Source organism: Thunnus maccoyii, chromosome 7 (genome assembly GCF_910596095.1).
Source record: "Thunnus maccoyii chromosome 7, fThuMac1.1, whole genome shotgun sequence".
Classification (NCBI taxonomy): Eukaryota; Metazoa; Chordata; class Actinopteri; order Scombriformes; family Scombridae; genus Thunnus; species Thunnus maccoyii.
In genome coordinates, this window is record NC_056539.1 from 4,164,492 (window position 1) to 4,189,313 (window position 24,822).

Sequence of the window (24,822 nt, forward strand, 5' to 3'; positions counted from 1 at the left end):
CGGCTTTCAATAGCTTTCTCAAGTCCCCCATGCTTTTTTTTTTTTTTTTTTTTTTTGTCGTATTCTTCCTTTGCTCCATGTATGCTTTCTATGACCTGGTTGGAACAAGGCAGAGTGTACAGCCTAGCAGTAGCAAAGCAATTTATTTATCTCTCTGCCTGGCTTGACCCCTTTTTGAGGAAAGCAGATTGCCTCTAAAAGTGTATTTTGAGGGCAAAGCCGAGGTCCTGTTTCATGCACAGGTAGATTTGCCATTTCCTCCCTCATCAATGCCCTTACAAGGTGTTAGGTGAGAACCCGCACAGATTTTTCTCGCAAATACAGAAGGCTTTGAGAAATATGTTTTGGCCGTGGGCTTAGTGTTAACAAGAACAGCAGCCAGTGCGTGATCCATATTGAACCTGTGTAAATCCAAAAATGGGTCTTTCATTTTCCTTGTGCATCCAAAGGATTAGAAAATGTCAGGTTTGCGGCGTTGCGAGAGCAGATGAATCACTGTCCACGGTCTGGGCTGCTTGTAACAGAAGTGGCTATTTTGTGGCCTTTTACTGGATATATTGTCTTCATTTTCTGGTTGAATGGCATCAAGGGAAGAGAAGGAAGGGGTCATTGCTATGGTGGCAGCCAGCTAGAGATTTAGGCTTCCATGCAAAGGCATTTGATAAACAAGACAAGGCATGCCTGGTTGGGCTGGACCCTCCGCCCCTCACACGAGCCTTCTTGCTCTGAATCTGTGGCATTGTTATGGGATTTGAGCAGAGGTCAAGAACGCCGATATTTTTGGCTGATACCAGTTTATGATACCATGTTAGTATTTCCTGGCTGATAAGTAGCAAGGAATGCACAAATGCTGAAACACAGCGGTTTTCAGTTTTTTGTCATATTAACTCACCTTGAAGTGCTGTGCATGAGCATTTTAACAATCAGTTAGCCAGTCAGCCAAGGCCTCAGCATGCTTTAACGAACACTGTTCAACCATGTCTGCAGGCAAAAGTATTTATACCTGCCACACTTACTCAGATATGCAGCAAAAAACCTGCAATCATAGTTTGCATCCCATTGCCTTCCTGATCTCTCTCTTAGAATTCTGTCTTTTTCGTATCTTTGAGGATAGACGCAACTCAGTGCACACATACTATCGGTCTCTTTTAAAAGCATTCTTTGTATTTTGCACAGTTGCTCATGCCCCACCACTTTCACACCTCTGAACACCTTGCCAATCACCATATAAAGCAGGCTGTTTTGGATAGTTACAACAATGTTGGGACACAGTTCTATTGGAAAGAGGGTTTCAGATGTTGTTAGATGATTACAAGGCACATCCACCATCGTAGACTGTACCGTAGTCCAAAACCAGTTTGTGTTTACATTACATTGTAATGGAGCCTTTGAGGGTGTGGTTACCTGACCTGAGAGCCACAACAGACCTGGGATCAACAGACCAGCAGCCTCTTTGAAGTTTGAGAATGAAGGAATGGAAAGCATTGAATACAATGTGACTTTAATAAAAGAATAATAGTACAATACAAGAGTGTAAGCAGAGGTAATAGTAGAAGGACTGAGTTTTCTCAAACAATATAGTTAATTAGAATGCTGCACTAAAACTACTCCAAGAAGAAGAATTTACTTCAAAAAGGTACTTTAGTACATGAAAATGTAACATACAACCACCCACCTGTTTGATTATCAGCAAACCAATTTGAATGGAAAATGCATTGGACTCATAAAATTGTAGATAATTCACACCAAACATCTAGTCACCTACCTCCTAACAGTGTGATAATATGTGAATAGTTCTGTTGTGTCAGTTCAATTATCACAACAGTTAGTCATCCCATTGTGCTATACACAATTTTAACAAGTCATTTTTCCAGTATATGTTCTCAAGCAAAATCATAAAGTTTTCTGTGAGCTGTTACATTACATTTGGAGTTAAAGGAGAAGGCTACTTTGGTCTACTAAACAGACCAAAACCAACAATGAATTTAGACCACTAATGTGTATCATACATAGGTACCACCCAAGTTCCTATGGCCATATGAAGTAAACTGCACAAATCCACAGCTTGTATGAACATACCCTTAGATTCAAACTATGCACCATACCACCACTGATTGATAAAAATGCTTCAATTGACTGTAACTGTGTATGACTAATTCTTTCATTGATCTTGCACCTAGGATAAACAGTTAGTTGACATATCTTCACAATATCATGGAGGTGACAGCGAATTCTCCTCCCGTGTTTCCAGCTCAGTAACTAGTGTGGGACACCAGATGGCAAACCTGAAGGTTGTAGCCCCTCCGTCGTACCTGCATGCATTATTCAAAGCCCATTTATCACAGGAAAAGTCCCAGCGTAGCCACATTAACCATCCACTGGCTCGTTTGTTTATGCCTTATTTATGGTTTCAAAATACAGAGCAAGGTTCGATACTTGTACAATTAGTGACCTATATTTAACCCTGTGTGAATCCCCCTGCATTATTTAACAGCCATCATTTTATTATGTCACTTTGTTATGTTACATACTGTCTTAGAGGGAAAAACATAAATATGGAATGCCTATCAGCGACCTCTGTACATGGCGTACACTATAATGTACTGTACAACATTCTTGTTGGGCTGAGAGTGATTTATCTTGCTGTGGTGGAAAACACTGGTGTACAGTCGACTGCAAATAAGTACTGCTGCGGGTGAATGGGTTTCAATAGGCTGCATTTATCAATCTCTTTGCTCATTTGTTTAAAATATAGATAAATTGCAATACTATTTTGCAAGTGCAGAACATTTTAAGTGGTGTTATGGTGACTTTGATGTTCATAAGGTATCTAAACCCTGTAAGGATGACGTCTGTGCACGAGAAGATGTAATTAAGTTTGCATCACATTGACTTTTTCTTCCCCTTTGTCAGTTTGCCTGCTCTCCGCTCGACATTCTGTTGAGCAAGGGAGCGTTGGACGTATCAGGATTAACCAAGGTTGAGACCCACTTTGATTTGCGTACATGTACTCACACACACACACACACACATCTGCTTTAAGGCCTTGGTAGTCAAGTCAGGGTCATGATCTGTGTGATCAATAGCTCCATTGCCAGCAGGATCTCTGGATGGCCCAGATTTCACAGTGGGTGGAGAGAAACAATACAGTGGTTGTACAAGATTTCAATACTGTGTTGCAATGAGCTGCTTTCTTTTTGGAGACAGCAGCTGTGCTAGCGGTCTATCTTGCTGAATGCATGTGCAATCATTTGTCTTATACTGTACATCATAAAACAAGAGTAAAGGGGAAGTCATTTAGAAGCAGTCTTTACTTTGGTAGCCTCTTACGCTTCCATGTAATACACTCAGCTAATTACTTATTCTAATTTGGTTCTATATCTAGCAAAGAGTCAGACTGAGCAAAACTTTGCAATTTGAGAACATGTCAATTCTTCAATGAAAACACATTTTTCAAAAAGTAAGATAGAGAGGGTTGAGTGTGTCTAATCGGTCCTTGATTTCCTTACACTCATTCATCATGAGAACAGTGTGACAAATGGATCAAATTCACCAGTGTTTTACGTTCATTTACTCAAGCACTGTACCTAAATACAGTTTGAAGTATATATTGCTTCACTCAATTACTGGGCAACTTAAGTTACTTTAAGATTTTATTTACCTAAATATACTTTAATGCATCAGTTATAATAACCCACTAGTATAAAATGTATGATAATATAACACTCTGTGAGGGGCCATTCTGCATGATAAGTCATTTTTCATTTTTAATATTTACTGTAAGAACATGTTGGTAATAATATTTTTACCAACCTCGTCTCCCAAAAATGACACTTTTGTACTATATATATAATGTGCAACAGCAAATATGTTTTGGAGGAAATGTAATGCTGCCCAAATTAAATTATTGATCTATATAATAAGGAGATGTTTTTTAATGAATGTACCTGCAAAGACACAAAATGTTCATACTGAACATATCTGCAAAACATTCACTCACAACATATTTTATTTGTTATTCCTACAATATCTGGTTGTTACAACTACAGTATAGTATTATCAAAGTTTCAAATATTTTTAGGCCTTTGTGAGTCATTAATATTTAATCAAAACTACAATCATCCCCTTAATTTAACTCAAATATTTTTGTTGCTTAAACCTAACCACTGCACTGCACTTTGGATGCCCACCAGCCACCCAACCACCACCTACAAACTGTGTGCAGTACAAAAATGGTACTTAATTGCATGCAAAAAACAATGACAGTTAAAATTGCTACAAGGAACTTTGATTTTGTTTGATTATAGCAGCTCTTGTGGACAAAAGCAGTAGTGTTTTCCCAGAATGAAAACTGCATTGCCCGTGAGCACCACCACCAAGTGTCATAAAGATCTCGGATAGCGTGTGCATTTGTTTTGGAAGTCAGTGAAAAAAAGACGCTTCTTATTTTTAGTACTATTTTTCTTTTTTAAACACAGCTGTTTGCAGGATGCATAGAGATGAGGTAATGACAATGCAGCACCTGGTTGTGCAGAGGTGTGGGCACATTAATTTGTGCTTTAGAACGTAACCACCGTGAACCAATCAGAAAATAACTTTTTATTCCTCAGATTCACTCCTTTATTCTAGCTACACCGCCGCTCCTTCTCTTCATTCACTCTCTAGCTCGCTCGACCACCGCTGCTCTCTCTCTCTCTTGCTCATGCTCTCAGCTCGCTCACCCTCTCTCTCTCTCTCTCTTTACCTCATCTTTTTTAAAATGAGTCAGGAAGCCGACAACAAGTCTAACTTTACTTTTAATGTTATCAAATGAAGAGAAATGTCCTCCCCCCTGTCCTAGCACCATCTTTGTACTCCCTCATGCTACACTGCTGCATGTGATGGAAACACAGGCTCCTCTGGTCTGCGTAAATCCTTTCATCTGATTTTGCAGGGAATCTGACCCAGTGGCAGGCATTTGAAGTAACTATATAGAAATAGCCAGTCTTCTTGCTGATGGTCTGGTTTATTTATGTAGGTCATATAAAGGCATCAGAGGCACCATGAGACTGTTTCATTACCAGTTAAAAGTTCCTTGTAGTAACTTTAATATAGTCCAAACAGCAACTGCATGTTTCCAACAAATCATATTGAGCAAAACTATTTGCTGAGGTCAACTGTTGAATCCTCGTAATAGTCTTTTTTTTTAGGAGTAAAGATACTCTTTCAGTTTCATCACATTAGGTTCTAATAAAAGATCAAGTAAAAAAAAACTACTTGAGAATCATACTGTATGTTCCCAGTAGCTGTAGGTTATACTCACTTTAAGCAACACACTGTACAATATAGAACAGATTCCTTCAGCATAATATCATACTGCCATGTTACAAATACACAAACCAATGGTGTGAGTTCTACAGTAGTGATGATGTCGAGAGAGGAGCTTTGTGTTCTGCCAACTCTTGGTCCTCACTGGCATTAGACAGTGTTTGTTCCAATTACCACTGATGAATTGTGGACTATCCAATCAATGGCTCTCAGAGGATTTCTGCTGCTATGATAAAAAGGCAGAGATTAAGGGCTAAAGGTATTTCTTATACTCATCTGTCATATAGGAAACCAGAGGGATGATGGGAGATTGGTAAACAAGAAGTGGTAACATAAGGTCACCGCCATCTTAATTATCTCACAGTGAGATGATGAGGGGCTAAAATGAAGAATTAACGACGTCGACGTAGAATTACTTGACCTTTTTATATTGATCATTTTTGTATACTCACGTGTTTGATGTTTTACAGATTGAATCAACAGCGCATAAGCTGTGCCACTCATATGTAGACGATGATATCCACATTATCACCCCTCGTTAAATGGATGATGCTGATGATCAGTGACATGTGTGTACATTCATTAATCTGAGTGGCATTTCCTCTGACCAGATTTTAAATAGCCTGTTAATTGAATATAAGGATAATGCACAAGGATTACTGTTTATCATTCTCATGTTAATTACAGTGGAACAGCTAATTAAGCAAACAACCGTGTTGCTACATGAAACAAAGTACCAACACCCACTTCCATCTAACATTTATTAATTTGTTCATCAATTTAAATGGATTTTCCATGTTGAGTCATATTTTTTTTCCCCTTGTTACCGCTTAATGGTTTATTATGGTCAGCCAATAAAGCATGGAAGGGAGGAAGTGAACTTTTCTGCACTATAATTTAATTTACTGTATTTGGTTTTCTAAAGCCTGTGATTAATCATGGGGTCCAGGCCAAATTTATCACACTCAGAGTGAGGTTGATTATTTCATTATGAAATTTTCAACTAAAAAAGTCCTTGGTAAAATGTGCTGCTGCCATGCTGTTTACCTTGAAAACCACCCCCCACACACCCCTGTCGCCTCTCATTTCTCTGCTCCATCATCACTCTCCTTCCTTCCCCTCCAGGGATCCTCAGCACATATATAAATTACAGTTTTGTCGCAGTTAATTAAGGCCATGGTGAATTAATGACATCAATGTGAAAAGAGAGATCTTCTTTATTATTTTTATGATTCTATTCCAGGCCTTCTAGCTCAGTCGTCAACCACAGTATTGCAGGGTGGCCATTTATTGGAATTGAGAGAGATGAAAAGCAGTGGACAAAGAGCCTAGAAGTCATTGCTACACTGGTTTAGGATGCCACTAAAAAGAAGAAAAAGTAAGGCCACCTCCGATGATACTACTGAATACTTCTGCTTTTAAATGCCTCATTAAATGGTGTCTTTACTTCCTTCCAGAGATTGTGGGGGCGGACCATAATATATGAGGGATAATTGTAAACTCAGAAACCAACTGAGTATCATTTAAAGTGGCATTCATTTATTTTTGGCCACTTTAGAGCGGTGGATCAAGCCGTAAACTATCACTATCCAACTATCAAACCACTGTGTCGTCGTCATATAAAGTCAATTTGGCTAACATGTTAGCAAACAGTCGCCTATTTACATACCCAGCAACCCAATGGATTTAGGTCCCATAATCCCTCTCCTTTTAGCTGTTTTGGTCTCCACCAGCTCAAGAGGAAAATACCTGTTTAGCAGCTAGATGCTCCACTATGTTCACCACCTAACTGCTAACTTTGTCTGGGCAGGTAGCATACAATGGGTTTTTAGAGCATTTTTGTTGAAGCGTGAATGTAAACAGTGAAGTTGCAGGGTGTAAAACCAAAACAATGAGCTGAACACTCAGCTGCAAAGCTGAGGGGAACTGCAGAGTTGGGTAGTCACATGTTCAAGTAGTCATGTGATGCTGATTTAGAAGTATCAGAAGGGTGGGATTACTTATTGGGGATATTATATGTGATGGTTTCATTGATTTATTCTGTGTTCTGAGTTATTCCTGCAGAAAGAGGTCACTGTTTTCCAGTAAACTGAACACTGAATCTAGATGTTCACCCACTGGAGCAATAGGCTGTGGAGATGTAAAAAATACACTATGGGTACATCTCAAGTCTCTTATTTGATCTTTCCTCGCTCCTCCCCCCTTGCCTGAACTGGAGGTTGTTCCTGGTGCGTCCCATGTCTCTTATTTCTGCTCCGAGGAGCAAGGAAACTCGAGTTGGTCTGATCAACAATAGAACCATAAACAATTTTCTTAATTTATTAGAAAGATTTTGCTTTTCATGATCTGTTTTTTCCCCCATTAAACTGTTTCTTACTGACAGACAAACTCTCCCTGACTTTAATATGATCCATAATAACCATTAAACATGTCATTTCCATTCAGTCACGTGAGGCTGAAAATTCCAGAGTGTCATATTTTCCAGTGTTCAAAAGACACTCTGATCATATTCTGGGTTATTAAATAAGGAATTCACAATCAAAATTTCAAAAAATACAGATGCAAATAATCAATAAATAGTATAAATGCATAATGTGAGTAGAAATGGTTCCTGTGCCTCTGAGCAGGACACAGTGTATATGCAGAATGCAGGTTTTTATTTATTTTTGTTTTTATTTAGGTGTTTGTTAAACAGGTAACAGGCTGCAGAGAGGAAACAGCTGCTCTAGCGGTGATAACTGTGCACATTTATAAGTATTATCACAGTGCACATGTGTGTGGACACAAAAATTTATTGGAAGTTTCTACAGCTGTTAAAGCCGACTGACAGCTGATCCAGCTGTGATCAGAAACGGACGTCGCTTCACATGATACTTCAGAGGAAAGCACGTCTCATGTTTTCAAAACCAAATTTCCTCATTTCCTCTCTTCTCGCTTGGTTTCCTTGCGTCTCTCCTTGCATTTACAGTGGGGAGGGACTAAGACGCAAGGAAAAGACGCAAATGAGGGAAACGTGGATGTAATTTAAGAGACTTGGGATGCACCCCATGTGAGACAGAACTTAAGCCCTTATTTCCTTGAATGTTAATGCAAGTTATTGACCTTGTGATCTATTGTATCTCAAAGTATTTTTCCAAATGGTCCTTGACAGTAATAATAATGGCAACGTATGCAAGATGTATGCAGTCTGCTGCTCATCATAATATAATGAAGATAGTTAATAGTTGGTAGGCACAGTAAAACTTAACCTTGCATGAACGTTAACACTGTTCATTTTATATTCACACCCAACCCTCAACTGAGAATCCTCACATCATCAGCTGTTGCTGCTCCCATTGTTACATCCATATTGCTGTGAATTATGGGTGAGCTCACTCTCACTTTGGTAGTCTATAGGAAGTGTTCTTGAGACCCATTTGATAAGTTGTGGATTTTGACAACTCTAAGCACCCTACAGGTGCCAGGAAGTCTGGATATTAAGATTCAGACTGTCTCCATTTCACTCTTTCTGTTGTTTCTTCCTAAAACTCACACAAATCACATATTTTTTCTTTTTCTGTTATATGCTGCATGTTGTCATTGTTTTTGAGGAACTGTTTCACAGTCACACAACCTTTATTAATCAAATACAACCCCCAAAAAGCAGGCATGATACCGTCTGAAGAAAAGTTTCACATTAGCGTACAGGTGTGGTGACTGAACTGACCTTGGCATTGGAGATAGTGCTCTCACAATAGCACAGTAATGAAATAGCCAGTGATTCAGACAGATAAGCCATTTGATTAGTCAGTCAGATAGACAAATGTGCAATCAGTCAGTCAGCTTGACAGATAGAAACACATTAAGTCAGTCAGCCTGCCAGTCAGTCAGTCAAAGAGATCTAAAGCCAGTTAGTCAGACGGATGCATACAAAGTCAGTCAGTGGGTCAAGTCAGTGAGACAGATGGAGATGAAGAGATCAAAGTGGGAGAACTAGATGGACCAGCAATCCAGATGGCCGTGGAGACAGATCCCGGCCCAAGTTAACATTGGCCCAGCCAACACATTACCAGGCAGTCATCTCACCAGCAGCCAACTGCCCTGGAGCTCAGCAAGCTGGCTGTGGATGCCAGCTCTTTTCAGTCTGGGAAATGGGTCAGACCAGCATAATCATGTTCAGAGTTTGATGCTGCTTGGATCTCTTGCACATTATGTGTCTTTTTGTTAGAGTGATAGAAACTCATACTGTAGATGCATGTGTGTAATACACTTACTCATAGTTTTCAGCAGTCAGTGGCCAGTCAGATGCAGTATTGCATGAAAACAGCGGTGCATAATCAGTATTATATCTCCTCTATGTTGAACCTGGATTATATAAGATTTTCATGCAAAAATCCAGCCTCAGGCTGCACAGCTGTGAGTGTAACTAGTACTTCAAACACAATTTGTTCAAGAAATGTTACATCACCCAAACTTTTATGCAACCTTTCAATTAGCTAGCAAATCTATAGATAACAAGGGATTAGTGTAATTGAAGATAGTGTAATAAAGTAATAAAAATAAAAGTGAGCAAATACTGATTTAGCTCAGTTTCTCACCTATTTTGTCATCAGTCAGAGACACATAGAACTAGAGAATGTACATTGTACAACATTTTCAATGAAATACCATTGCTCAATTCAATACACTCAGAGTTTTTGCTGCTAGAACCTTACTTGGTCTGGTATGACCTACAACTTATGTCAGCTAATATTAGCTAGCGTTAGCAAACTTTAGACATTATGTAGCTGTGTTACTGCTATTAGACAGTTTGGTGACTTTATGATTCTTCTGTACTTGTGCTACCAGCACACTACATTTTAGTTTGTCACAGTTAAACATTTCTGTGGTAGTATTACAAAAGGAAAACAAAGGCAAAAAAACGCAGCGTAGCTCTTCAGAAGACATGTTTGTTGTCTTCTGCTTGTTGCTCTAAGTCATATAAAATGATGTCTTTAAACAATAGGTTCACAATTTTTCAAGTCTGTCTTAAAACAACAGTCAGGTGTCCATATGAACAGTTTTCCTCGCTATAATCATTCCTCCTGTTCATAGTGACTAAAAGATCCACTTCAAATGTGCTTTCAGTGTAAGTGATGGGAGCCAAAATCCACAGTGTGTCCACAGTCATTCAGTGCAAAAATGCAATTAAAATTGGATCTGAAGCTCATATGTGGCTTCAGCAGTCTGATTTAGTCAGATCAAGTGCCTTTTTAGCATCCAATTCCCTCTTTGTGTTTCCCAGTTGAGCTGTGGTGGAAGTATAGTAACAAAAAGAGGGACTTTGGTACTAAAAATACAATAATGTTGAAAGATATCTACTTGATTTGACTGATTTGGATGCTGAAGCTTCATATTAGCTTCAGATAAACTTTTAAATACATTTTTGCACAGAAGGAGGACTGTGGATGTTGGCCTCCATCACTTACATTATAAGTGCATTATGAAGGGATCTTCTAATGGTCAGTATGAACAGGAGGAATGATTACAGCAAGAAAACTCTATTTCAGTGTTTATTTGAAAACTGAGAGGAAATTTGATGCACTGTTATCTTGTAACTGCCATTTGTGGCCACACTGTTAAACAACAGTTAAAGATAGTCTTGTTATAACTGAAGCAATTTTGAAAGTTCTTGATCTTTTGCCTTTCTTTTGGTAATGCGTAGTAAGCATGTACAGATTGGTTGATAAGATGAAATTACATTACATGACTTCTGTTCAATAGAGTCCTTAAATTAAAAGAAATGATAATTTAGTTGAGAGTCCACTGCAGTGTTTTCTACTTAGCAGACAGGAGAGCCATGCTGTCCAGAAGAACTGACATCCCACAACAAAGGGTGCTATTGGTCAAAATGCAGTTTCAGAGAATTTCATTAGTATCGGTTTCAGTGGGCAGTGCGAGTGCCATACAGTCTAAATGTTGATTCATAGAATTTCATTTGTACTGGTTTCAGTGGACAGTTTAGAGTTATGTGGTAGAGATGCTGTATCAGAGGATTTCATTAGTATTGGATTCAGTGGAGAGTTTTGTCTGCTGTGATGTAAGTGCCGCTTCAGAGGTCTTTCTACTCTGCCAGGAAACAATTCTAGGAGAAACACTGATCTACAGCCTGTATTCAAGGACAGTTTGTAGAAGAATTCATGAATCTAGCCTCTCTGATCCAGCAACAAATGGCTGAGGATGCACATAGTCCTTGATCCTACAAAGCCTGTTAAGCTTCCTAGCATCCTGCATCTCTCTGAAGACCCCGCCCAGCTCAAATCCTCCCAACCATTTTTTGACTGTTCATTTTATCAACCACAGCCTAATATGTTTCTCCCAAATACTCACCCCCGATCACTCCATCTTATTCTAACTGTCTGTATTTTTATGTTCATGACTCCAAAACATCTAGACATTTCCAAGGATGCAAAAGTGGGGAAAACCCTCCAAAGTGAAGGATATTTGTCAGTTCTCTAAGTGAGAGCTCAGTGCTATTTACGTCTGCGAAAAAACAAGGTTGAGAAAAGGAAAGTAGTGACACAGGTGGTTTCAAGAGCAAGCGGTGTTGAGGCAGGAACCATTGCTACATCACACCAGTAAGGAAGTAATGAATCAGATTTCTCATATGAGAAAGGAAGGTTGTGATATTACTTCTGTCAAAGGTTTAAAAGTATCAAAGTTTTTCACATATTTCTCAAAAATCATATGGATATTTTAACTTGTGGATGATCAAGTTAGATGGAAAGAACCACCTTTACGTTATATCACTGATCCCATCCCACACATTAAGGAGCCTTAAGGATATAAATGTGGTGTGTGTGTATGATGTGACAGAGACAGAATGAGTCCAGGTGGTTATTTGCTGATGTTAGACGTGAGCTCCTCTTGGGACACTTTACTCTCATAATGTTGAACTGATGATTGGAAAAATATATGTGTTTATAAATGCCACTAATGTAATTGATTGGGTAGTGTGTGTGTGTGTGTGTGTATCTGCATATGTTTGCATGAATGTAAAATGTCAGATCTTTTGTCATATACAGTATCTCTTCCGGACGAGGCTGGTCCATAGAGGTAGAGGAGGTTGCTCCTCCTCTATTTTTGAGAGACAAGAGAGAGAGATCAAAATATAAAAAAAGAGTAATTGGTTGAAACAAACTACTACCAAATCTCAGTATAATTTATAAAATATTTTTTCTCTCTTTGGAAAAAATCCATTACTGAAAATCTGATTAAAATGCTTCAACAGAGACAGCTGCAGGGCAGGCAGGAGGGGAAAGGGCAGTGTGTGTGTGTGTGTGAAGCGGTGAGAGGAGGACTGAGAATGGCCTATGTAGTGTGGATTGGACTCACAGGTCTACTTCAGTGTTTGCATTAATATGTCAAATTTGACGAAGGAAAATACCCTGTTAACAAGTCCATTCACAGGCTCCTGCTGTTCTCCTTAGGGTGGGATCTCTGATACAATTTTAATGTGCTTCATTTCTTTTTCATGCTAATCTATGATTGGCCAAAACATGTAAAATGACCTTTCAAGGGTGGACGTCCTCCCTCTAACCAATCAACAACCACAATATAATAATGACATGGCGTTGGTCCAATGACAGTTTCCAAACTTCGTCAATTCGCTACCACTGTAAGCACTAAAGCCATAGATAGATTGATAAGTAGTATATTAGAAAATAAATTATAACTTGCAAATTGCGAGCTACTTTTAAACATATCACCAAAAATTACATTTTATTTAGGTCTTTTCAACAGTGTCCAAATTTCCTGTTTTCAGATTTGCGTTTCCCTTTTTTATCGAGCAGTAGAGAGCTACTTGTGTTAGCCAACGCAACAGTTAGCTTGTTGTAGCAGCCCTGAAGGACTGTTAAGCTGACGGTGAGAATGGATTTCTGCTTTCCAGGCTGGATACACGGTGGGACTACGGTGGTGTGAGGCGGCCCGACGTGCTGCTGCTCTAAAGTGAACTCCTCTCAACAACAATAGACAGTTAGCAATATAATTTAAATGAAACAACTGGGAGAGTTAGCTCGTTTGTCATTGTTGCTAATGATATCGGACTGGTTAACCAGCAGTAATACAGTTCTGTTAACAAACAAGATGACCAACAGCACAAATGCAGTGGCGCCTTCTGACATGGATAATTCATCTCCATGAAAGAAAGAGGAAGACGTCAGATAACGTGAGTCAGATACAGCTTCTCTCTCTCTGTCTCTTTGGTCACTAATTTCTTCTCTGTTGTGTGAATTTATCTCCTTAACAAGAATGCAGTAGATCATATAATGTGCTGTAGGTAGTTTGCCTGTTGAAGAGTTACAGTGAGCTGTCTGGACTCACATGGATGGAGCCTGATTGAATTGAAATTGATCCAGTTTTTAATTTAGTGGTTGTTTAGTCACCTGTTGATGTTGTGTGATTTATGAATGAGTGTGCAGGTCTGGCTGCTTGCTTGAGAGAATTTCTTCATTCTTGTTTGTTTTTAAGCTGAGCTCGAGTAATAAGCTTAAAGTAATCAGAACTAAGACATTTTAAATACTAAAAGTAATTAGAATAACAAGTGTTAACATGTCAGCTTTGTAGACTATATTTTGTATGTGGTGCATATAGATAAGAGTGTGTAAGTCATGTATTTGATACATGCATTAATACTTTTAGATCTGTGAATGTTTTTCGTGTTCAGTCTTTCTAGTATTCAGCACTGATCTGAACCTGTATCACGTTATAAACTTTGTGCTACTTTATATATTTCTGTATGCTAAGAAAATACAGAGGAATCACGTGTAAATCATGTGATATGTTGTCTGTTTCTGATGAGAACATAAATCTGTTGTCACAATAGAACAATACTATAAATCTGAATTTCACTTTGTTGGTAAAATAACAAATCTGAACCACTCCATGGCTAAAATGAGCACTTCTTTGTTTAGAAACAAAATGTATAAATGTCTTTTAAAGAAGCAGCTTTTTCACCAGTCAGGAGTTTTTGTTGTTGAAAGCAAATAGTTTTATTGGCATATAAAATTGTGCCCCCCTCTGATTTCATCAGGTTGGGGACAATGCGGTTTGTTGCAAGATTTCATGTTACATTCTGTTTGAATACAGGTTGCTATAATTCAACAGGTTATGCTATAAATTATATTGGTTTAATGGTGTTTTAAAATCTTGTTCCACGTGCCCCTTTTTAACTTTGAGCAGCAGCCCCTCTAAAGGTCTCTGCGTGGCCCTGCATTTGAACATAAGAACATAACATAACTTGAATACGTGACATGCGTAACCAATGTCCCTTCAGTTGAGAGTATATATCAGCTTCCACTCTGGCATCCTCCATCAGCTGTGTAGGTGAGTCAGTGACATGGAGCTACTAGCTTAAAAATGTATGTGACGTTCATGGATGTAATAGCTAAATCTGTCCATGCAAAAATACATTTTTTCAGCAGATATCTTAGTTACAACGAGATTGAGCTAGCAAAGCAGTTTTGTGTTTATATGTGTGGTATTTATTCAGTTTGGGAAATCCCATGATCTCTAGAAAGCATTAGCTCAAGTTGGCTAGCTGACTCAACAGGGACTAGAAATTGTCTCTGTTGCTAGGTTGTTACTAAGGGTCGACCTACTTGCTGGAATAGTAAACTAAGTTTCATTACATTGGAGTCTACTGACGTGAGTGACTGTTTTCCAGGTATTAGTCATACCCCATGTATTTCCATGGAAACGGAGATAACACTAGCAAAATGTTTTGTTTTTAAAAAATGTTTTAGCAAAACATTTTGTTTATATCTTTTATTTTGTTGGTAACTGTTGTATGATCACAACATTACATGAGAGGATGTGCTCTACTTCAGTGATTCTTATGGAAATCGGCACAAGCACCTCGTTCCTGATCCCATCACTGTCATACTAACAATGACGGTAAAGCACACCCTTAAGTATAATATTGCTTAAATCATCGACATCCCCAATCACTACGTGTATGTGTGTTTGTAGGCAATTACACACAATCAGTGCATTTGAATCTCACCATTTTGTGTGTATGAATTGGGTTGAATGAGTTTGTGTGTGTAAAATGATGAAGAAGGATTACCACACTCCTATGAGCATAACACAGAGCTCTGCATTGACGTCTGCGGTGTGAAATATGACAAGATACAGACAGAATAACATGAAATAAGAGGAGAAGCAGAATAAAATTGGAACTGGGAGGCATGACAGTTAAAAGATCAATGCAGTTGTAGAGAGCATGAAAAAAATCCCCTTTCTCACATCCCTCTGGCCTCAGGTTTGATGTTATGAAACAGCTCTCCCCCGCTGATATCTTCCCACCCAGCCCTGCGGCAATATTCACAAATATAGTGAGAATACTCTGAGACTTCTTGACTCAGCCTCACTATTCTTTACAAGGACTTCCAGCGTAGAAGTGATTAAAGAAAAGACTCTGAGCAAGCAAAGGGTAAGAAGGGGAGGAGTTGTGGTTGACTTGTAGGTGCTATGCACACTGCTGTAATTGGTTGATCAAAGGTATCTGAGCATGCCTTCATAAGGCTGTTTAGACTACTGATGATATGAAAACATGTGACCCTAACAACACCAGGGAAGTCCATTATATCCATTAGTGATGTTGTGTTGGCTCATGGTGCGTACTGCTAGTGGGAATGAAATTAATCACAACTGTGAAAGAGCAATAATGGTGTAAGCGGGTTACTTTATTGAAAGAGAATTACAAACCCATCTTTAATGACATGAAGATCAGCTTCAGTATCATCTCTGCACAGTCTGATCGACCGCACTTTATTAACTCCCTGATCACAGATGGTATGCTTAATTTGTGCCCCTTTGCGGTCCGTCAGCGTGACCAGTCATGTTCCTTATCTCGCTGAGCCCGGCTGACATTTCAGTGACGTCGACTTTCCATCATATCTGAGCAAATAGGGTGAGTCTAATCCTATCAAACCGAATGCTAGCCTATGGGGCAGTTAAGAGAACTTCTCCTTCCCGCCACCAAACCGTGATCAAACTCTGCACCCCAGTGTGACCACTGCGCTCCTCTGCCTCTGGATGATTGGCTGTCCTGTTACTGTGAGGACCTTGTGGTCACTGATCTCTGTCAGGCCTGTTCTCTGCTCTAGCACCACAGTGGTGGAATTAACTCCCCACTGAAGTCAGGGCATCAGAGTCACTGCCCATCTTATTGGCTGAAAACCCACCTTTGTAAGACTACACCTTGACATCCCATGCTAACACTTGCGTCTAATTTCTAAGAAAACTTCAAGCACTTATACTGCGGCAGTGAATACAACAGGTGCAGGTGTTAGATCATTCCCATGTGTGTTACACTGTAATGTTTGAAATGCTTTCACAGCTTTTATACTTTGCAGGCTTTGAATTTCACTCCGCTGTAACAACTTTCTTAGAATTTCACCACAAGGACTAACTTCAAACAGTCAAGAGCTGGACAGGCAGCAATCACAAATCAAACACGCACGTCTACACACAAGCGAGAACAGATTTGACACGGCAAGCAAACGGTGCATTTAGAGGTGATTGCACGTCGTGGTGCAAACAAATCACCATCAACAAGGATTCCTCACTTCATGCAAGTGTTATGAAGGGCAGTGCATTTATCAAATTCAAATGATTGCAGAAACAATTTTGAGCAGATCCCCCCGCCCCCCCCCCATCATCACTTTATTTATTGTTCATGCACAGCAGAAATGCTTCCCTCGAATTTGTACTTCATTAGTTTGAGTCCATTTTCAACCACAAAAAGTAGGTAGTGGTATTATCTTCACCTTGTTACATTCAGAGCTGGTTTATAATGTTGTCTCTGTGTCAGTATGCATCATTCCAGCCTCTTTATTGAGCCACTGGCCATGATATGACCACTCAGCCCAGGCACTGCCAATGGCGACTAATAGGCCCTGCAGGAAGGGCGCTCTGCCTGCTGTGTGTGTGTGTGTGTGTGTGTGTGTGTGTGTGTGTGTGTGTGTGTGTTTGCGTGCGTGCGTGCGTGTGTCCTTTTGCTCTGAATACTTGAAGGAAAGTGTTCATATCTAAATTACCCATTACCCCAGGGTTGACCGAGATTTGGACTTCAGCTATCTCTCTTTTTCTCTCTCTCTCTCTCCATATATCTCTGTCTATCCCCCTCATTAAATTTTTTTTATTTTTTATTTCTCTCTTGAAATCTCTCACTGCGCTCATTTCTCTCTCCCACTGTGATGTTGCTGTGTTTCCATGCAGCTGTCAAACAAATTTTTGCAGAAGTGTTTGAAATTCCCAAGGATTGAAAGAGCACAAGAACACAGGAAGTAAATATTCTGTTACTTTAACAAATTTTTAACCTTAGTACAAGTAAAACAACTTGTGTATTAATGTAGTTAGATAAAAGTAAAAAGTAGGTCTGTTAAAATATAAGTTCAAATGCGTTGTATTGTAGAAGTGGGAGTTGGGGGGTAAAGACACATCTTAAACCTACATGATAAAGTGCATTCGTTTTATGTTTAAAATGATGTTAGTGCAGCAGTTCATGTGATGTTCCTGGGTGTGAACTGCACCACTGAGCTCAGGGACCAGATGCATAAAACTATCTGTAGATTAATGTGTAAAACTGTGTGTACGCACAAAGCCGGAAACATGCATACGCATTGTTTTCATCAGATTTATAAAGCCATGTGTACACATTGTTCTGTTTTATAAATCTCAATCATTGTGAAATGGGGTGCACGTACACAAGCCTCATTTCCACTCCCACGATTAGCCATGAATGGATGAAGACACGCCCTTAACCAGATGTGTTCATATCAGTTCCCTGTCTGCTCCACCAGTCTGTACACCTGTGAAACAAAGGGGAAAGAAGAAGTGTAGTTTCACTGATTGTGTTGCACCAGAGAGGTTCTCCAACAGCCAGAACAACAACAGCTGTCATTATGCACAGTTTACAGCTATTTATACTGTCTATATCATGAATGCATCACATGGACCTGTAAACCATGTTCAGCAGTGATATCTCAGAAATGTAATCAATGATTAGATTGTAGCACTAATATCTAAACTGACTGTAAAAGATGTGTCATGATCAAGGATAAAATAAAAAATATTAACAGCAAAATACATTTTTGACTCCAATGTAAATCAAAAGAATGATAAAATTAATAAAACAAAAGTAATAAATCAAAATGACATTTATAAATGCACCTTTGATTGGCATTTTATAAATCACTATGAAAACCAGATACAAATCACACAATCAGTGCAGCTGGTTATCAACCTCAACAAACAATGTTTTACTAAAATATTCATTTCTCACCTTATATTTCATCTCCATCCCATCACATCAGCCTCAGATCACTTTAGAAAAAAACGTGTATTCCTGGTCTGAAGTATGCACATCCTCACATGGAAATGGTATATGCATGTTTTTTGTCTGTATGTATTGTTTATGCATTTGGCCTCTTATGTCCATGCGAACAATAAGTTCCTTTATAGAGCCTGTGTATACCACTGATTATTGATTATAAATATACAGTATACAACTGCCTTCTTCAGTTTAGTCTTCATGGAATTAACCAGGAAAGAGGACAAAACTCAGACAATTCAACAAAATGACAGACAATAAATAAAATGAGCTACAGTACACTTCCACAAGAGCACAAAGCTTTATTAAGCTTTTTATTATTATAAGGAATTAACAACAGAATAAGCATCACCAAGGCAACAAGGACATGTATAAACAATATAAACTCCACAGTGGCTGCAGCCACAAACACACGTATTGAAGCAAAAAGTGACTATCAGTGAGTTTGCTGTTGTTCTCACCTGTCTGAGCTGCATTCTATGAGCCTTGAGCATCACAAAGTCCTCCACAATCTGCTCCAGGTTCAACTTCTTTGCTCATTCATTGATAATGCATAATATAAGCAGTCCACTCAGCCTCTCTTGCTTGCATGACCATTTTAGTCTCAACCAGAATGCAACTTGAATTGATCATGTAACATTGTTGGTGTGTTTGATTTGCTTCACTTTGGCATTGGCACTTGGACTTGGATTAATGCCGAGGTAAAATAATGCTAACCTTAACCCAAGTGCACAAAAAATGACTTTGTTACAATGAGAAGATTAAATGTAATTTGTTGCCTCTAACTTTGGAAATTCCACATTGACATACCAGCTTTTGTCAACGCAGAAGAACGATGAAATGAATAAATCAAATCTGAATGTCAAATTGAAATCATACACCTAAAACATAGTTTTTAGTCCAGTCTTTATTCGTTCAAGGATAAACCTGGTTTATTACCATGTCATATTTTTGTTAAGGCATCATTTCTTTAAGCAATCACAGCGTTATACTCACCACTTTTATTAAAAAAAACTTATTTGGAAAAGGAAATTAAAACAAATGGTATGATTATTACCCAAACTGTCCATTACAAACATCCATCACACCTTTATAGATTGGCTCTCTGGTTCAGATTTAACAGAGCTCTGTTACAGTCAGCTTAGTTAGCTCTTTTATGTATAAAAGTAAAAAAGGAATGATAACTATTTGATTTATGAAGAAAGTGCTTGTGTTCAGATCACCATAGATTGACGAACATGTGCATGCATGAAGGAACTGATCATATTAACATTCAGTAAGAGTTACTTTTTCATCACTTAACTTCAGTGCATGCTGTGCATTATATCACAGCCTACCTCTATATGCCACATTTAACTTTACTGCAGAGTGAAGTAAAGGTGAAAGCTACAGACTGGTAAAAATGACACAGTATAATAACTGTAAATCACACATATCTCATCTTTTTTCATTTTTTTTCTGACATTTTCATCTATATAAATTGTATGATTATATTATAAATATATAGATTATATATTCCACCTGGATAGGACAGTATAGAGGCAGACTATATCCCCTCCAAAGATTACTCCAACCCCTAATTATAACATTTTTTGTGCAGTCCCTAACCAATAGAAATGAAACTACATGGTAAGAAAAAAACAAGAATTATCATTTAATATCAGTTGTCACTGTCATACTTAATAAGGAGATGAAAACAAAGAAATGACCTTGGTGATAATCACATTCAACCAGTTGGGCCCAGCCTAGCATAACAAATCGATTCCATTGCTTCTGATTGCATAGTTTCACTGAGCTTACAATGTTTTGTCTTGAGGAAATGTTTTGTCTTGAGGATTAACATTTTCCCTCTGCTTTTCCAAATGAATACATCATATATTTGGACTGAGACTCAGCTTGGAGACTGGCTGTCCCTGTCCCTCTCTCGACGGCAGTGATACTTTGTATCTCTGCCCTCACAAAGGCATAATCAATTTAAGAGTTTGTCTTGGGTCATTATTACCTGCTGGAGGACCATCTGTTCACTGAAGCTGGCTGAGAACTCTGCCAGGTAGAGACACACACATGGAAACACACACACACACACACGTAGCCTGAAGGGTTGCCAGGTAGGCCTGGACCTGTGAGATGTAGAATGACTACGCCTCAGGAAAAGCTGAAGAAAACATTGGCTGCGTGAATGTGTGTGTATTTATATATTCTTAGGTGTGTATTCACACATATATACTTACATAGTACAGTATGGATGTGCACTTGTTTGTGCCTGTCTCTCCTAACATGATACATGCAGTGTATGAGGGTGTGATGGGGTGGCTTGTGGGCGTGCAGTGTGTGCATGTATGTGTCAGGTACAGATGGTGTGGACCATCAGGCATCTCATCCAGCCAAGTGGTTCAGCTACTGGTTAACAGTAGCACAGCTAAATATAATTACACCCACAATCTTAACAACAGCCTGACTGCTACAGCAAGGAGAAAAAATAATATTAGAGAAAAATTTCATTAAATTAGGTTAAATAAATTTAAATTAACCAAAATTCAAATTTATATGTAAAGCACCATCTCATACAAAAGCTGTTCGAAGTGCTTTACATAAAAAAAGAAACAGCAAAAATGTGCAAATAAACAGAAACATCAAGCATACATATGCATTAAATCACATATACATACATGCATACAAACAAACATATTGTACAAATATGATGTGTTCATTTTAGAAAATGCCCTGCTGAAAAGGAAGGCCTTTAGTTTGCTTTTAAAAGCACACAGTGTTAGAGCAAGTGTAAGTTCAGCAGGCAAACGGTTCCATTCTTTAGGTGCATAAATACTGAATGCCATCTCACCAGACTTTGAAAGTGCTCCAGGCACATGGAGGAGATTTCCACCTTGTGACCGGAGAGATCTGCTGGGGTTATAAACTGACAGCATGTCTGAGATGTACTGTGGAGGCAGACTAGCAAGTGGTTTGTAAGCCAAAAGGAGGAGTTTGAATTGTATTCTGAAAAAAATGGGTGGCCAGTGAAGGGTTCGGAGGACTGGAGTTACATGGTCTGATCTTTTTGTTCTGGTTAGAACTTGAGCGGCTGGGTTCTGGATAAGTTGTAATCTATTGATTGTTTTGTTTTGAAGACCCATAAACAGAGAGTTGCAATAATCCAGCCTGCACATGACAAATGCATGCATGGGTCAGACTGAGAAAGAAAGCCTCTGATTCTGAGTTGGAAAAAGGCATTCTTGTTGATGCTGTTAATATGATACTTAAAGCTGAGTTCACCATCCATGGTTACACCTAGGTTTTGTATCTGGTCACTTGTTTTTAGTGATCTGGACTCCAGGTACTCGCAGACAAGTTGTGTCTGGGCTTTAGCACCTATGACCAAAATTTCAGTTTTCTCCCTGTTCAGCTGAAGTAAGTTTGCTGCCATCCAGTGGTTGATTTCATCCAAGCAGCTGACTGGGGAGCTTATGGGTTGGAAGTCATTGGTGGATAGTGAGATGGAAAGTTGTGTGTTATCAGCATAATTATGGTAGTTGATGTTATGTTTGCCAATAATGTAACTAAGGGGAACCATATATAGGATGAATAGAAGAGGATCTAGGATAGGGGCCCTGTGGGACCCCACACACTAAATTGTTTCCATTGGAGTAGAAGTCCTCAAGTGTGACAGTGAAATCAAGATTAAGTAGGATTCAAACCACTGGAGAACCGTGCCAGACAGACCCACTCAGTTTTTTAGCCTTTCCAGAAGAATCCCACGATCCACTGTGTCAAATGCACAGCATAGGTCTAGGAGCATTAGGACTGAATATTTTTTTATCATCACTGTTGATCCTCATTTCATTAACAAGTTTTAGAAGAGCAGTTTCTGTGCTGTGAGATGTGTGGAAGCCAGACTGGAATTTATCATAAATAGCCTATTGTTATCTGTAAAACAGCAGTTTAGTTGCTGATATACAACCTTCTCAATGATCTTACTCAGGAAGGTGAGGTTGGAGATTGGCCTATAGCTGCTAAGTGCTTTTGGGTCCAGGTTATTCTTTTTTAGAAGTGGTCTAATAGTAGCAGTTTTCATGCAATGGGGAAAGATACTAGTCTGGAGGGAACAGTTTACTATTGACGAGATGTCATCTGTTAAAAAATTAAAAACAGATTTAAAAAGGATGCTGGAAGAGGATCAATGGGACTGGTGGAGGACTTAAGAAGATTAATGGCATCAATGAGATCTCTGGAGTCCACTGAAGAGAAATGCTCGAGACCTCCATGGTGGAGGTATGTCTAATTGGGATGTTGCGCCTGATGTTAAGAATTCTGTTGTTAAAAATAATGCAAATTCATTGCATTTGGCAGTTGAGAAAGTATCAGCAAGGGAGGGGCTAATGAGTTTATCAAAAAGGTGTTTCTAATCGTCTTTTTGGGTGTTGATAAGATTTGAGAAGAATTCTTTTCTGGCCTGTTTGAAGCTTCTGTTGTAGTTCCCGAGGGTATTTTTGAAAATGTCCCAGTCAACATGCAGTTTTGATTTTCTCCACCTCCTCTCAGCTTTCCGGCAGTGTCTTATGAGCTGCTTTATGGTCTGTTTATGGTACTGTTCAGTAACTTGCAAAATAGTCTTAAAAACCAACATGAAAAAGAATTATGATAAGATGGTGGATCGTGATCCTGCCTGAAAAAAATTGTGGTATAATATTTTTGCCATATTGCCCACCCCTAACTGTCTGTGTTGATGAGTTGGCTCCTTAACATGTTGGGTCAAGTCAGACAACTGCAATAGCTCATTAAAACAGACTGTGGTGGACGCTGTGGAATTATCGATGTGGATGTTGAAATCACCAGAAATAATAACTTTGGTGTAGTCAGTACCGAGTCAGTGGTGGGAGTTGTATTTAGGTGGTCGGTACACTATCAGAAGAAGAACTGAAATGTCACACTGTAGATTGACAGCAATATTTTCAAAGCTCTGGTATTCTCCAAGTGGGACCTGAAGAAGCTTTAAAGAATCAGAGAAAATAGCTGCTACTCTCCCACCTCGTTGGCCCTGCCTTGTAGTGTGCAGAGAGTTGTAATTGGGGGTAATGCCTCACGCAGAGTGGAAAAGTTATTTGTAGCAAGCCATGTTTTAGTAATAAAAAGAATGTCAACGTCATTATCCTCAGGTTGAGTTTGCTGACCATAAATGACTTATTAGTCATCGAACAGACATTCAATAAAGCAAAATTAAGAACATGTGAGGTAGGAGGGGCTGCACTAGTAGCTGCTAGTTCAGCTTCCATGTTGTTTGGAAATGTCCCTAACAAGTGAGTGTTTAGGGAAAAATAAAATGGCTAACATGACCACAATGTCAGACTAAATAATGAAGTGAAGCAAAATGGTAAATCAGTCTATCAGGCCATCAACTAACCAGCTCACTATGGCTGCTGCTTCTGTTACCATTTTTTCCCTTGCACTATTGTCCCTGCCACTCATGACATTCACAGTACAGGTACAGGAAACGGAGCCTGCTGTGTCACAGAGGTTACCAGCTGACTGCTAATTCCTTGTTTGAGCACTAACACTTTTTTTTTGTTTCGTTCAAATCATGCACTTGTCCATATGTGTAATTTCCATGACTAATTTAATGGACATTGAGAAGAGCCCATGCAACACTTCACTCGCATTTATATGTAGTATATAAACATTTAATAGCTTATCATTTGGTTGTAAGCAGATATAAGGGCATTTTTAAACGTCTATTAATGCACACTAGAGAGAAAACTTTAGAAAACTTAAAGTGTTAACAAATAAAGCCTACATTGAGAAAAATCACCCATTTTATATATATATTTTCTTTTTAATATTTTTATTGGGAAGTTGACAGTGGAGATAGAGACAGGAAATGGAGGGAGAGAAAGACAGTTGGGAGAGATTCCCCAACTGGAATCTAATCAGGGACCATTGCCTGTGGTATGAATTTAACCATTTAGCATTTTGTTTTTTTTCTAAGCTCCTACTCTTGATTGGTGATTATTACAGTAAATGACACTTCATTAAGGACATTTTGCTTCTTCATTAACTGATGATAACTAATCAGCTGGTATAAGAGCTTAAATAACTCATAATGTCTCAGATTTGAAACCTGAATGGTTTGCGTGATTTTAGAATCTTTTCCTCCCTTCATTGAC

The 24,822-nt window shown here is 38.8% G+C and overlaps 1 protein-coding gene across 12 annotated transcripts in view; it reads left to right on the forward strand.

Moving 5' to 3' along the window:
- The window catches only part of LOC121900143 (inactive N-acetylated-alpha-linked acidic dipeptidase-like protein 2), a 651,762-nt gene that overhangs the window by 219,313 nt on the left and 407,627 nt on the right, over positions 1–24,822 (forward strand). The gene's annotated exons all lie outside the window — the stretch shown is intronic.